This window comes from Phlebotomus papatasi, chromosome 3 (assembly GCF_024763615.1).
Source record: "Phlebotomus papatasi isolate M1 chromosome 3, Ppap_2.1, whole genome shotgun sequence".
Classification (NCBI taxonomy): domain Eukaryota; kingdom Metazoa; phylum Arthropoda; class Insecta; order Diptera; family Psychodidae; genus Phlebotomus; species Phlebotomus papatasi.
The window spans coordinates 19,866,192-19,881,363 of NC_077224.1; the positions used below are offsets into that span (position 1 = coordinate 19,866,192).

At 32.9% G+C, this 15,172-nt stretch overlaps 1 protein-coding gene and 1 pseudogene across 2 annotated transcripts in view; one reads left to right on the top strand and one right to left on the bottom strand.

The window, feature by feature from the left end:
• The window catches only part of LOC129806845 (hemicentin-1), a 687,416-nt gene that overhangs the window by 70,976 nt on the left and 601,268 nt on the right, over nt 1-15,172 (top strand). The window lies entirely within an intron of this gene.
• Nucleotides 5,271-5,729, bottom strand: LOC129806860 (60S ribosomal protein L26-like; annotated as a pseudogene).

Consider the following 15,172-nt stretch of genomic DNA (forward strand, 5'->3'; position numbering starts at 1 on the left):
CTATTATACGTGCAAAAGCTGTCAGTTTTTGGCATAAGCTCTAAAAAGCATCCGCCCTGCAATCATTCAAAGATGGTATGTAGTTGTTAATAGTGTATAAGCTTTCGCAAATTAATATGAGATTGAGGATGTCTTGCATAAAGCTTTTACCTGGGATTATTAATTTACGAGTTAATAAATTTGAGAATGGGCATATTAAATTATATTTATATGTAAGCTTTTTACTTAACTTTCTTAACCATTTTTTTGACTTACTTAAAATTATTAAAAAAATTGGTTCATATGTATAAAAGCATGTTCAAATATAAAATAATCTAGTATATAAAACTTTTGTAATCCATGAATATTTTTAGATGTACTTTTTGTGTTTCTTACGCAATCTTGGAGAATTTTTGATTGGTAATTACTACACAGAAAAAGAAATTGTAAAAGTTTCAGTAAATGTTTGTGAATTTCTACAGAAGACTTATGCCCTAGATACACTTACGACTTAAGCCGAGAGGTGACTTAGTGGAAAATGATGGAAATGCACTTTAACCGTTATTTCTAATATAATTACGCTAAGCCGTCTCTTGGCTAATCCTCATGACTGTCAAGGCCCTTGCACGTAAATCGTATAACCCACTTAAAAGTTTGTAAAACTTTGTCCTATTTCACAAACTTTGTTAGCAACATCTTCACTTGACGAGAGATTTTTGTTCTTTTACTAACATGCTTGACCGTGTTTTGACTTTATTAAAAAATCGGACTGAAAAATTACTCAAATATTACCATCATGTGTATTTGCTCTGGATACCAAACAGAAGTCATGTGATACGGTTATAGCGTTGTACGTTGTACGTTGTTATACGAGAGGATCAAAAATTGGGGGTCAGAAATATTCATTTTCTCTAACTTCTTATAGAGCAAAACAAGACTTCAGAAGGCCGAAAGAAAAAAAAAGTTTTGGGACACCGGTGTCCCTATCGGCCTTAAAGGGTTAAGGAAAGTGAAGTATAACATGAAGAAAAAATTGTCAAATTATGTTAGATAAGTTTACTAAATTAATTAAAAATGAACAGTAAGTCATATGGCAGGGATCCAGTAGTCAGGTTACAGAAAGAGATAAAAAATATTGTAAGAAAGATTATAATACAGTGGCTTTTATGCAGCAAACTGCAAGATGAAGGGTACCAATGTCTCTTCCCGAAGCGTCAGTAAGAAGGTCTCAATTCAGAGTAAAATCTTTCCAGTGGGCACCTTTGGAGAACTGCGGAATTTTCACTCTGAATTAATACTTACACTCTGCCGGGAGGTACATGAGTGTCCTGCTTTTATCTTGTAGGTAGATAATATTGTCAAAAAAGATTAGAGAAGTTTCAAGAAAGATCGTTTAGGGTGAAAGGAACTCCTATTGACACTTTAAGAACTCGTATCAAGATCTATTGACACCGTGCTATGTACCATTTGGAATACGTAATTTGAACAATTATCCTTATCGAAAAACGTAGATTAATGGAAAAACGCCATGCTACTTAGATTTTATTAAATACATTAAATAATTTTCAACATTATGATAAAAGTGTCAATAGGGGCTCCCTGTCGAGGAGGTGTGCATTCGACCCTACTGTGTTTTGACACCATTAATCAAAATCAGAACGAATAATTACTTATAGAGGACCATAATTTGCTCTGGATTCCAAGATATTATCATGTGATAATCATACAATTGCCACATTATAAAAAGTGGAGAATAATTTGTAATCTGTCAAATTCCCAGTGCAAACATTCCTTTCAAACGTATAGTTTTTCTTACGAAAACATTACAGATTTGTTCGCACCGTATTTTTGTTTGGGTTTCTAAGTCAAATTTGAGATATGTACAGGTCATGTAGGTGCCATAAGTTTGTTGCCTCATGTATATTCGGGAAACCAGGTGGAAAAAATGATTGAATAAATTACTTTTTAAAATTTTTCTTTTTATAAATTGGTTATCTTTAATTAATACACAATGTATTTAAAAAATAATAATAATGAATTTTATTTAATATAGGCCAAGATGGTATAATTTGGGATTGTGTAGAATTTGGAACTTTGGTTCATTCCTATTCTCACCTATGGTCATGAGATTTGGGTAATGACCGAAAGGGTAAGATCGCGAGTACAAGCTGCCGAGATGAGGTACCTTCGAGCGGTAAAGGGAATCACTCGTAGAGATCGAGTGAGGAATGTGGCCGTTCGTGAGGAACTAAGAGTCGAGGAGCTGCTTCTTCGGGTTGAGAGATCACAACTTCGATGGTATGGACATGTTCAACGCATGAATGAAGAAAGATTCCCCAGAAAAGCTATGCAAGCCATTGTGAGGAGACCTCGGCCTCGAGGCAAGGACAAGGTGGCTGAATCAAATTCAGAATCTTGCCTTGGAACGCCTCGGGATCGAACCCGAACATCTTCCTGAAGTGGCGGAGGACCGACAGGCGTGGGCTGCTAGATTGGATGTCATGGGCCCGCGACCCCAATAGGGATAAGCGGTTGAAAATGAATGAATGAATGAATGAATGAGATTTCCTAACAATTTTAGATGGAAAAGGGAAAAAGCAAACAAGTAGTACTCTCGAATGTAAAATCTTGGACTTTTTCGTCGTTTTCTTTTTCTCATTGACCATCTGAAACAGTGAGAAAATTTCAAAATTCCAAAATAGAAATGATTCCGAATTACTCCATATTACCCTAAGAAATAATTATTTTCCAAGGAGTTGTTCATTTTTCATGGGTCAAAAGTTTGTTGCCTGATTTGAAAAAAAAATCGTTTTTCAGATGTACTCATGCTTCATCATGAGGTTTGACGATTTAATATAAATAATATTTAATAAAATTTTCGTGAAATTTTCGTGAAATTTTTATACTTTTGGAAATATAGACAGATCCTCGAGAAGTTCTTATTGGGAGAAATATTTTGAGTCCCGGTAAATTTTCCGTTTATTCAGGAAAAAAAAAAGAAATTGGTTAGTAAATTATTCACTGGGATTAGTAAGAAATTCTATTTTATTTCATATGAGTAGGTATAAAAGTGATCTGAAATTATTTTGACCCGCTATGGTAAAATCTCCTTCACTGAGAAAAAAAAAGAGGGTGCGATTAACTTTTTTCCTCATAACTTTAACACTTTTTAGGTGTAAAAATATATTAACATTTTTAATGTTAATTTTACACCTTTTTAAGGGTAAAATTAACATGAAAAAGGGTAACTTTAACCCCAATACACCTAAAAAGGGTAATATTTACACCGATTTCGGATCAATACTGCAGGGTAAAATTAACATTTCCGGAATGTTATTTTAACTTTTTCGGATTTCTCTCACAGTGTTGATGTTGCTTCCAATTTCCAAATTACTAAAACCGTTTCGTTTTAATAGTATAACGTTGAAGTAAATAATGTCTGATCATTGTCATACGTTTGTTTGTCTATTACTTTTTATATTACACATCAAACGACACGAGATAGGACAGTAGGATGTGTCACGACCCTCCCTGACGATCCAAGCAAACTCAGTTTTTTTTTAAGTATCGCAAATGCGGGTGATTGCCCCCTGCTGTTCGTAAGCTTTTCTCTAATTGTTGCGTTTCTTAGATGATAAAATTAAAGAAAAGCTTACAGCCAACAGGGAGTTAAGTCACCCGCATCTACTGTAATTACGAATTCTTTCCCAAGAAGGTATATAACATTGAATTTATATTTGGCCTCTATTCTAAGGACGTCTTCTGTAACATATTTTAAACCCAGTCCCTTAGTACGTAAAAACGACCCAATTCCAGCAGGAAAAGCACAAAAAGAGGCTCATGTCAGGGAAGTTTACTGCTGGTGAAACTTTCGATGTATGCCTTGGTGTAAGACATTGTAAGACGAAAGACTGAATGAGAAGTTGCCTTTTGTTCTGCATCATTCTTTCTTTCTCGACTGTAAAAACTTTTGGCCAAACACTAAGAGAGTTGGATGTATGTTATATGCATTTGTAGTATCTGCAAACAAAACATCAACCTTCAATTGGTATTCCACTCACCAAAAATTCACACTCACTACAATCAATTTCATCCAACCTCCACTTTTTTTCAGACCAGGAAAACGATATATAAATTTCTGTGGCACGTTGGAGGAAGTAATTTACAAAATAGTGGATATTTTTACCGAATGGTATGTCATACAAATTTCAGTAAACAACGCTTCGTGTCAATAACATCTTTTCTGATTGTGTGGTCTGAAAAAAATAGTTTATATTTGTACTGGGGGATGTTTATTTTGAGGCTGCACTTTGAAGTTTACATTCAGCCACAGGCTGAGCTTTCACTACATACCTATACCATGGAGCTTTTAGGGTATTCAAAATTGAATATATAAGCCAAAGGGCAAATAAATACAGACAAAATGGGACTTTTGAAGAATTAAGAACTCTTACGTAGAGAACAAAACCGAAAATGAACCGTGTTTCTTGCTTTCAAATAAAAAGTCCTATTGAAAAGTACCAGAAGCAAAACGTGCTAATAATTTACCACGAATGGAATAGGAGATTTGAGACACAAAAAACAGTGGAATTAAAATGCCATTGATTTTATATATTATATTTCTTTTTTTTCATCATGGTAGTATTGAAAATACCCGAAAGTGTATTTATATCTATCTACATTTTATGCATATTTTTTTTAAATGTTCAGAAATATTGGAAAACCTGGTATCATATTGAACTTATGCATTCCAAATAGTATAGATAACATAGATTAATTTGCAAGCATCACATACAATTTTCATTTGTGAATGATTTAATTTATTGGTCACGGTATCGACAGGATATGGGGCTACATGGTGATTTTTAAAGCTCGGTAAATATGCTATAAAACCAACAGGTATTAATTAATATGAGTATAAGTTAAAAATACTTTGCGAAATGCTTCTATGCAAAGGTCTCTGCATTGAATATTGATATAAGAATTTTTATCTGTAACAGTAAAGTTAATTAACGAAAACAACTTGTTTAGTGTAGGGGAAAGTTTTCATGCTTCGCACACTCTGGCGTAGAACACTTCATATTTTTTCGATATTCTTTAAACTCTTAAATTACTTTTATTCACTAAAAATCTGAGATTTTTTTGAAGGGGTTATATCCAGGAGAACGCCTAAAATTAGCGTTTCGTTTTGTGGATTTTTTTTTTTTGTGATTTTACTAATCGATCAATCTGAAATTTTGAGGGTATTACATTATGTCTGTCTCTTTATTTTAAATACCTGACCTTGACATTTAAGATGTATCCATGGCTATGGCAGACGCATTAGCACTCTCTTCGGTGTACTGGCCATTGTCCTTGCCCAAGGCAGCCAGGCGTCCCTTTGCTCTTCTGTCCAGGATCTCCTTGCGATCCTTGTCCATCTTTAGCTTAACGATATGGCATTTGGAGGGATGGATGCCAACGTACACATTCTTTCCGTTTGCCTTCTCCATCTGGATTCATTCGATGTACACGACAATTTTTTTCCTGTACACCTGGACCACTTTGCCCAACTGGTTGCCCCTGTAGTGGCCCCTCACTACTGCAACTTCATTGTCCTTTTGGATTGGCACTGTGCGGACATTGTACTTCTGCCGGAGTTCATTGGACAGAGGTGCCGACATCAGCTTCCTACGGATATGGGAGGGGGCCAAGAAGTGACTCTTGCGGTTCAACCTCCGTGACGACGACACTTGCTTGATGAACTTCATAGCGGAGTGCAACGAAAACAAACGTTTTCAAGAAAGAGATAATCTATCTAAACACCTACCCTGAAAATTTCAAGTCAATCGGATGAAAATTACTCCAGTTCTACTGCTCGCCGCGGAGCGCCTCAAAAAAGAATTGACTCACAGTCCGCTCACTGCTGTGCCGCAATTTTGTATTCAAAATTGAAATAAAAAATATTTTTGTGTTCATCAAGATAACCCCTGAACATTTTATATTGATCGATTGATCAGCAAAGTCACAAAAAATTCAGCAAAAAACCACAAATTTTACGCGTTTTCCTGGACATAACGCCTTAATGAATGAACTGGCACTTTAAGGTAAAATTCTAAGGTATTATTCTTAATTTACAAAACCTTTTTGGATGCTATAACCGGATCTGCTTCTCCAAATTTATTATAAACGAACTCGAGGCTGGGTTTTATATGATATTTTATCATTTTCTCTCCTGACGTATACTCTTAAGTGTTAAACTTTCTGGAACAATCAAACTGGTAAATGTTTGGACTATTTCGTTATCTATGATCGACTTATGATGGTAATTTTTTAAATACCAAAAGTCGATATCTCAACCATTTAACCTCATATTAAGTCCCAAAAGTCGTAAAATCCCATCAAGAGCTCAAGCAATAATATGGAAATGAAAGAAAGAAACCATATCAAGCAATTGCTAAATATTGTGATAAAATGCAAATTTATACAATGGAAATATTCATTTTTTTGTTCATCCATCAAACAATGTGGTTAAACCTTTGTCACTTTGTTCATTGATAGTATAGAAAAATATCTTTTCGTAAGGTCAATCTACTCAAAAATATAACTTTTTTTTCATACTAACTAAGCACTAAATTAAAACAAATCGAAATAATAGTCATTTTGAATTATACTAATGTGATTGAGTTCTTTATTGTTCAAAATTCCAACATAAGGGTATGGGGAAGTGCATGAGGCAAAATTTATGTATCATTTTAACTGTTGGAATTATCAGGTGAACTTTAGAAGAAAAAAAATGTCAATTATAGATTGAAATTGTGATTGATTGACAGGTACAAATCAGTGAATTAGCATTTCAGCCTGCACTATTATTTTATGAGAGTAGTCAAAGAGACCGTGCTAAAAGTTTATTTCATCTGTCACTCAATAAGTTGAACATCACACTTCAACATTGAAAATTGACACAAATTGACTGACTTTTCAGGTGATATCATGATTACGAGTCGGGTTAAAATATTGAGCAATTGAAATTACAAAGGACTCTGTTATATGCTTGAAGTGAGATCAAACTCGCCTCAAATTCGTTAAGAAGTGCGTTATCTAGACGTATTTGAAGTTTAACCTACAAGAACCTTTTCAATTACCTCAATAGGGCAAAATGAGGGTAATTCGGAACCATGTCTAAATTGGAACATTTGGGATTTCCTAATAGTTTTAGATGGCAAAAGGAAAAAAAAACAACGCAGAAGTACTATCGAATGTGAAGTCTTGTATTCTTCATGGTTTTCTTTTTCTTTGATCATCTGAAACAGTGAGAAAATTTGAAAATTATGAATTTAATAGTTCTTATGCTTTATTTTCTAAAGAGTTAATTCAAACCTTGACATAAAAATGTGTGTTGGAAATAAACAATTGCGTGCAATATCAAACTTTTCAGAGTTGTTTCAAAACTTATTTTAATACTTATTCAACAAATGATCTTCAGTGTACAACCGAATATAAATTATATGTAAAATTAAGTCAATCTTTATTAAACATTGCAGAAACGATACAAAGAGATTAAAAATAGATAAAAAAAAATTCACAGAACGGAAAAAAATTAGTAACTCACGGAGATTAGGATAAAGGAACTTGCTTTCTAATAAAAAAAAAAACAAAAAGTATGAAGTTAACAAAAAGAGGGTACTCTGGAAAAACAAGAGAGTTTTGTCTAAAGGTGTCTACACATTATAAGAAATTTCTATCAAAAATGAACTTCAAGAAGTGTTCTTCAAGAAAATTGCCTACACATTGGTGAGAATTTTTGACAAAAAGATGGATTTTTGAAGAAAATTTGTCTAATGTGTAGACAAATTTCTTCAAAAATAATATCCAATTGAAGGTAATTTCCATCAAGAATTTTTGAAAGAAATTACCCGCTACACATTGGAATAAAATTCATCAAAGTCATTCTTGACAGAATTCTTGAAGGAAACCATCACGATTCAAGATTGTTTTTCACGAAAATTTGTTATTTTCTGCAGGAAAAAGTGAGAAAAGCGTTTGGTGAAGTTCCTTGGGATAGTATTTAGTGAATTTGTGAAGAAAATCTTCTAAATATGCAAGGGAATAGTGTTTTTCTGGAGATGTCGTTCCTGGTGGAATCCAACCCAGCCTTTGAATGAACATTTCCTGTGATTTTCCTCCAGAAATTGCCGGAAGTTAATCCATCTGTGTATTCTTGAGGTGTTCCACAGTATAGTGGCCTCGTTCTCCATGGATTGCAAGATGGATGGAAAGGAGAAAATTTACGGGCACTTTCCAATCTCTATTATGCCTTGGTTACCAATTAAAACAAGAGCTAGCCAGAGCCACCGAGGAGATCTCAATGCAAATGAGAGCTGTCCGGAGCTACCAGAAGCCATCACTTGAACCCCCAGAAGAACATCAGAATGATCTTTTATATCATTCACTTTCTCAACCACTAGGAATTATGTGGGATGGCTTCCTTTCGGGAACACCAGAACTGGATAGCCACAGGCCTTCGATTCCTCCGTGGGACTCCCAGTTTGAGTAGTAGTGCATGAAAAGGTGGTGAGAAATAAAAAAAAATCTAAAGTAAATCCTTAAAACCTTAAAACCTTGGTAATCAAGGCATAATAGAGATTCCAAAGTGCCCGTAAATTTTCTCCTCCAGGAACGACATCTCCAGAAAAACACTATTCCCTTGCATATTTAGAAGATTTTCTTCAGAAATTCACTCAATACTATCTCAAGGAACTTCACCAAACGCTTTTCCCACTTTTCCAGCAGTGAAACAACAAATTTTCGTGAAAAAAAGTCAGAAGAGCAAGACACTTGGAAATGATGGCAATCTGTCAAAAAATTTTTGATGGAAAATAAAAAAAACCCAGTGTGGAGGCATTTTTCTTCAAAAATTCCTTCAAAAATATGAATTTTTCTTTAAAAAATTCTTGAAATAATTCTTGATGAAATCAGCTCCAATGTGTAGACACCTTAATTAACAAGATAAGTTTGCCAAAAGGATGTTCCATCATACAAAGAGTTTTTGAAAAATTTTATAAAATCGACGGCCAACTAGATCTTGTTAAAAGTTTGTCAAAAGGACGTTTTCCCATATAAAGTGTGCAAAAAGTTTTGCGAAATTGGTAAACTACGTCTTTTTGACAAAATTTAGCAAGATCCACTTGTCTTCTAAAGAAAACTTTTTTTTTCAGAGATGAATTAACTTCTTTTGTTATGAAAGCTACACTTTTAAGTTGTAAATGCTAATTTGATAACTTTTTAGATGTATGTTTTTTCAAAAGGTTATCAGTAAACACTAGTACTCCTGAAAAAGTAATTTTTACACCAATTTGGATCATTTACATTGAGGGTTACTTAAATATTTACCTTACTTAAATATTTTCAGATTTCTCTCAGTAAGGGTGTGAGTTAACATTGTGGACAATTGAGACACTGAAGAACAAAAAGAGCCAATCGTGTACATATTTCCTTGTTAAAATATACCGCTTTTGCTCTGAGCATTCAAATGAAGTCCAATGTTGTTTTCTTTTCGCAATGGCGCACAAAAATAGGTCGATATTATAATACTTTCTGATATATTTTCTCTGGACTTTTAAATCAATAATACACAGGAAAATATGTTGTAGAATTGTGCGTAAATGTTTGTGAATTCCTACTGGGGACGTAGGTACGAAATGTTCAAAAATTCTATAGGGGGAGGTGGGGCTATTTTGAGCTGTGAGGCTACATTGTTTTACAATTTTTTCGCATTTTTCTAAAGGAAATTGGGTTTTAACATGATGTAATTCATTTACACAAAATAATTGTGAATCAAAATAAAATAATTGTAAGGACCAGCTTCATTTAGAAAGGCAAAAAACAAACGATCAGTAAAAAATTCTAAATGGGCAGTAAAAAATTAAAAATGAGCAGTAAAATATCTAATTGTGGTCAGTAAAAAACTTGAATCTTTATAAAACTGGGCCTAATTTATATATTTAACATTTAAAATATTTCCAAATAGAGTGAAAAGCCATTTATTTTCCCTTTGCCTAAATTTGGACGATAATATCACTGTTTCCAATTTTTTTGTTACTGATCAATTTTAACTTTTTACTGCTCATTTATTCAATGCCATTTAGAAATAGGCGAAAAAGTCGTATAACAATCTAGCTTCACAGCTCAATGTAGCCCCACCTCCCCCTAACATATTAAAAAGTTTGTACGTGTTTTACAGAGACTTTTCGTAACATATAATGACGAGCATATTTTTTGTTCTATTACATATATTTGTTTGAGCATTTGTGTTCGTTTGACAAAATTTTACGAACAAATGACAAAATATTTCGAACATATATCTGTGTATTTGCAAACATTTACGAACAAATGTTTATTAAAGAACAAAAAAAATGCTCGTCGAATGATCATGTTACGAACAATGTTTGTTAAAAAATACAAACATTTACGAACTTTTGAATAGGTTATACAATTTACGAGCATTTCGTAAGTCCCCATTGGAAATTCACAAACATTTACGATTATTTTACGAAATATTTTTTGTGTAGTATTTTTTTTTTATTTCAATAATTTCACTTCGAAGCATGAGGGTAAAATTTGGAAGTTTTGAGTGATTGTGATAATCCGTAAATCGTCATATAGATCAGCAATTGTCATATCTTTCTCATCACCTCATCAGATCTTGCTCTAACAATATGGAAATACATTTACTGTACGAGAACTGTTAATGAGATTATGAGAAAGTTACGAAAATTGCTGATCCAACTAACGAAATAGTAAATAATTTAAAAGCATACAATTCAACAATAATTAAATTATTTTTTTTATATCAAGTTTTATTAGAATTTACCGAACTCTAAATTAGTTTGTCCGGAATTTCAAATATTACCCTCTATTATCATAAAATGAGAAAAAGTGCATTTATTTTTTATTTTTCAAATGAAAAAAAAAAACATCCTCTTGAGTTGAAAAAAAATGTCCTAGGGGCGAAAGTGTGAAAATAAACTGGAAAAAAGTCATTAAGCTTCACACACTCTTTTCCACTATCAAACAAGCCTCATGTTGTCCATTTTTTTCCGTTCTCATATTTAGCACTATTTTGTGATGTTTTCACTCAAGGGAGTGCCTGTGTAGTCTCTAACGGAGAAGTGCACAAAAGTCCAGGATGAACCATGAAAGATATTCAACACAAAATCAACAAATGAGGGAAAATGGAGTAGGATGGAAAGGGAGGTATTTAGCAAGAGCAAGTCACACCAAGCTTCAGGCGGAAAAATGGTTTGAGATTTCATTTACAGGTTCTATACATAGCACCAACTTTTAGTTTTGCAATGAAAAAAAAAATGCCCGCATGTATTTTTCTTATGGAATGTTTCTCATCTTCTTTTGCCATCTACTCTTCGCATTTTCTCTAGGAATCTTTCACCCCCATGAGCTTTACAACATCCCTTATTGACTTGTGCAAGAAATAAAGGAATGATAGAGAAAAAAAGAAAGGGGAAAAGAGTGAAAAGGGAACTACGGGAATTTTTGAGTCTAACTTAAATACTTTCTATGCAATTGCATATTCAAAAAATACCAAGGGTTAAAGGAGAGTAAATAAAATCTCATACACTGGTAAAAATGAATGGATCACCAGGGATAATTTCAAAAGAATCATGGCCTAAAAGGTTCATTTTCATCAAATCACTTGAATTGAATTGATTCTTCTTTAATGAATCACTTCAGTGATCCAAGTAAAGGATCACATTCAATGATACATTGAAAGGTTCCTCGAATCGATCATTTCAGAAAGATCGATGTTCAAGAATATTTTTCTGCCAACTAATAAAAGGAAAATAGCGAAAATGAGTTTTTAGGTTTAAAGGAATAATATAACAAGGCAGAATGAGACATTTTTGAGACAACTATTTTCAATCTTCAGGATATTACGCCAAAAAATATAGAAAATATGGGATACATTCAAATGGATCAAATTGAACATTTCAATTGGATCACTATTGCGATTATTTTCCACGAATTTTCTTACTAAATAAAACCATTAAAATAGTAAAAAATGTGTTTACTGTATTTGCTCATATAAGGGGAACGCATCTAAACTAAAAAATTGATAGCTTTAAAATTTTAACCGTGATATTTCAGCGATTGAAAATTTGGTACGATATGTCAAAAGTGATACATTTGAATGGATCACTTGGATAATCACGCCACTTTTAGTGACGTCAGTGACAGTCACTGACACTCGCTGAGCGCATAAATAAACGGGGTGCGCTTGTCGTGGAATTTGTGTCCTTTTCGATATTTAGTGGCGCTTTTCTACAAATTATAATGTTATAGGTTAAAAAGGATTAAGTTTGGATACTTGTGAAAACGTGAAAAATTTGCCAAAAGTGAGTAAAAAAAGCGAAAATTAAAATAATCCCCAGTTGCACGGATTTGTACAATTCTAAGTAATTTTGTCGGTGTTCCACCCCCGGAAAGAGAGAACTTTCTGTTGATCAAATAGTGAAAAAAAATCCTTAGATTTTCATTGTGTAAAAAGTGTTTTTTGCTCTACGTTCAAGCTTCGGAACATTTAGAAGCGCATATCTGGAAATATTTCAGATATATATGTTTTTCTTTTAATTTGTTTTGAAGGGCAAATGCATTACATTTAAAAAAGATTAAAAAGTCATCATTTTAAAAGTTCCATTTGATCAATTTTAGAGTATCATTCACTGATCCATTGAAAAGCTCCTCAAAGTGAACCATTCAAAGTATCAAAATTTGATTCTTTTGCAATGGATCAAAATGATCTTTCAAAAAAGGCTCGAAATGAAGCATTTGAAATGATGGATCATATTTGATTCACCAAAAGGATCGCGAATGAATCAAAATGATCCACCTTTTTTTACCAGTGTAAAAAAATTAGATATACACATGCCCTAATGGTATTATCAGTCATAAAAGCTTTTCCATTTTAAATAAATTCCCACTTCACTAATTTTTTTTTACAAATTCACTTGAATTTTATTCATATTTGGAAAAAAATCTCAAACAAGTAAAATGCATTCAAGACCTATTCATTATTTCAATCATTTCGAAATTCAAAGCCCACATTAAAAGGAATTTTAATTGAATGTATTTGCCATAAATTTTTTATTGCTCGAACTCCAAAGGGAGAGCAATGTATACAGTCATATTTAAGTAAAAATTTTGAATTTTAAAGGTTTTAGAAAAAGAATTTTTATGCTACTTGTCGTTGTATCCCTCTGTTTTGAGTTCTCGAGACCAATCGGTTAGCGATAGTAAATATGGGGTTTTAGAGAATAGTCTTTAGAAGTGAAAAAGGCGCCTTATAAAACTAAATATTTTAGAAGAAGAAAGAAGAAGGTTACAAGTATACTTTGAGAAGGTTTCAATCAGAATATTATATTTAAATCCTTGTAAAAGTTCTCCAACTCCTTACTGTATTGCAACACTTTCTACTTATAACCGTTACTATGACCGGAAATGGAATAATACACTTGAGGAATATATGATTCCTAAAGGCTCTGTTTAGACAATTCTGTTGAACAACATAGAGAAGAGAAGCTTTTGGGGTTTATCCTGCCCAAAAATCTATCATGAGGTTATGGTCGTAACGTTTATTTTTCATTTCGAGAACCTTTGTTTTCATTGCTCAAACTCCACAGAGAGAGCCAGTATATCGTCAGTTAAATCAGCATTTGTCGTAACTTCCTTTTGATAACTTTTCAGGAGATGAAATTTGCAGTTCAATATTATTTTAATTAAAAATGAGCCCCGAATGCGATACTTTTGAGTCAAAATAATAAAAGTGGCACTAATAAACTGTAAGTTTACTCGAGAAAATCTTTATAAAATTATTTAAAAGCTGCAATATTGAGAAATATGTTAGAAGAAACACAATAAGATTTTATCGTACCGTCGTTGCGGGTGACTTTGCACTCGGGGGGTGACTTTGCACTCTGCTGTTCGTGAGACTTTGAACAATTCTAGCACTTATTGATAGTCTTCGCCGATCCGGTCTACCATGTCAAAGTGTATAGGGATATGTTAAGTACCAAGTAAGGTACAATGATCCTCAAAAGGATTCTTGTGGTTTCAGTAATAGTCAATGAAATGCTAATATAGGTATTTTGTCAAAAAACGGCTCCGTGAAAAAGTTATCTGAAGGTGCAATTTTAAAATCGATTTCAGAGTAGTAAATTGCCCAAATCTATTCTAAATTTATCTGGCTAGAATAATCCACTTCGCTTTTGTTGATTATTTTTATTAAAATATTTTTTTCCCTATTACCTTTCTAAGAACGCATGATTTATGTTATAAAATTGCATGTAATGGTCTTTCTAAAGCTTTATTATAAAAGTATTTGGCTAAAAATTATCCAATTTTTTGATAATTTAAGATAAAGTGACCGAGATCTACAAGATGGTGTGGTCGCCATCTTGGTTTGACGTTTCTGTCCGCCATTTTGAATAACTGTCAAAACCTAAAACTGGTCCGATTGAGCTGAAATTTTAGTATGTTCTAGCTGATGTCAAGACCTTTTCAGAACATATATAAATATCCGACCTAGGTCAAGAAATTGCCTGGATACAGGAGCTCCAAGTTCAAAATTTTGACATTTTCATGAATACAGAACTACGGAGAGCTTCTTTTATCGAAATCATCACAAAAAAGACAGTACTATCGTTAGGCGATGAGATCTAAATAACAAACAAAAAGAAAAGTAATGTTTTTCTTTATAACAGCATATTATTTGAAGATCTGAAAAACTGTTTTTGCAAAAATGAAAAAATAAAAATATTAATAAATGCACTTTTCATTTATTTTTTTTAAATTATGTAAGAGTAAATAAATATATAAAATAATAGCCTCAACCATTTTTAATGGTTACTGAGGCATTTCATTTAGATTTTAAAATTAAGGATTAGTAAATAAAGATCGCCAAAATATGATGATTTCAAAATTTTAAAATTTGAGCCTCTGTATCTAGGTAAATACTTGACGTAGACTGGGACATAGATACGTTCTGAAAAGGTCTTGACATCAGCTACAACATACTAAAATTTCAACTCAATCGGACCAGTTTTAGGTTTTGACAGTTAATCAAAATGGCGGACAGAAACGTCAAATCAAGATGGCGATCATGTCATCTTGTAGATCTCGTGCATATTACCCTTAGATG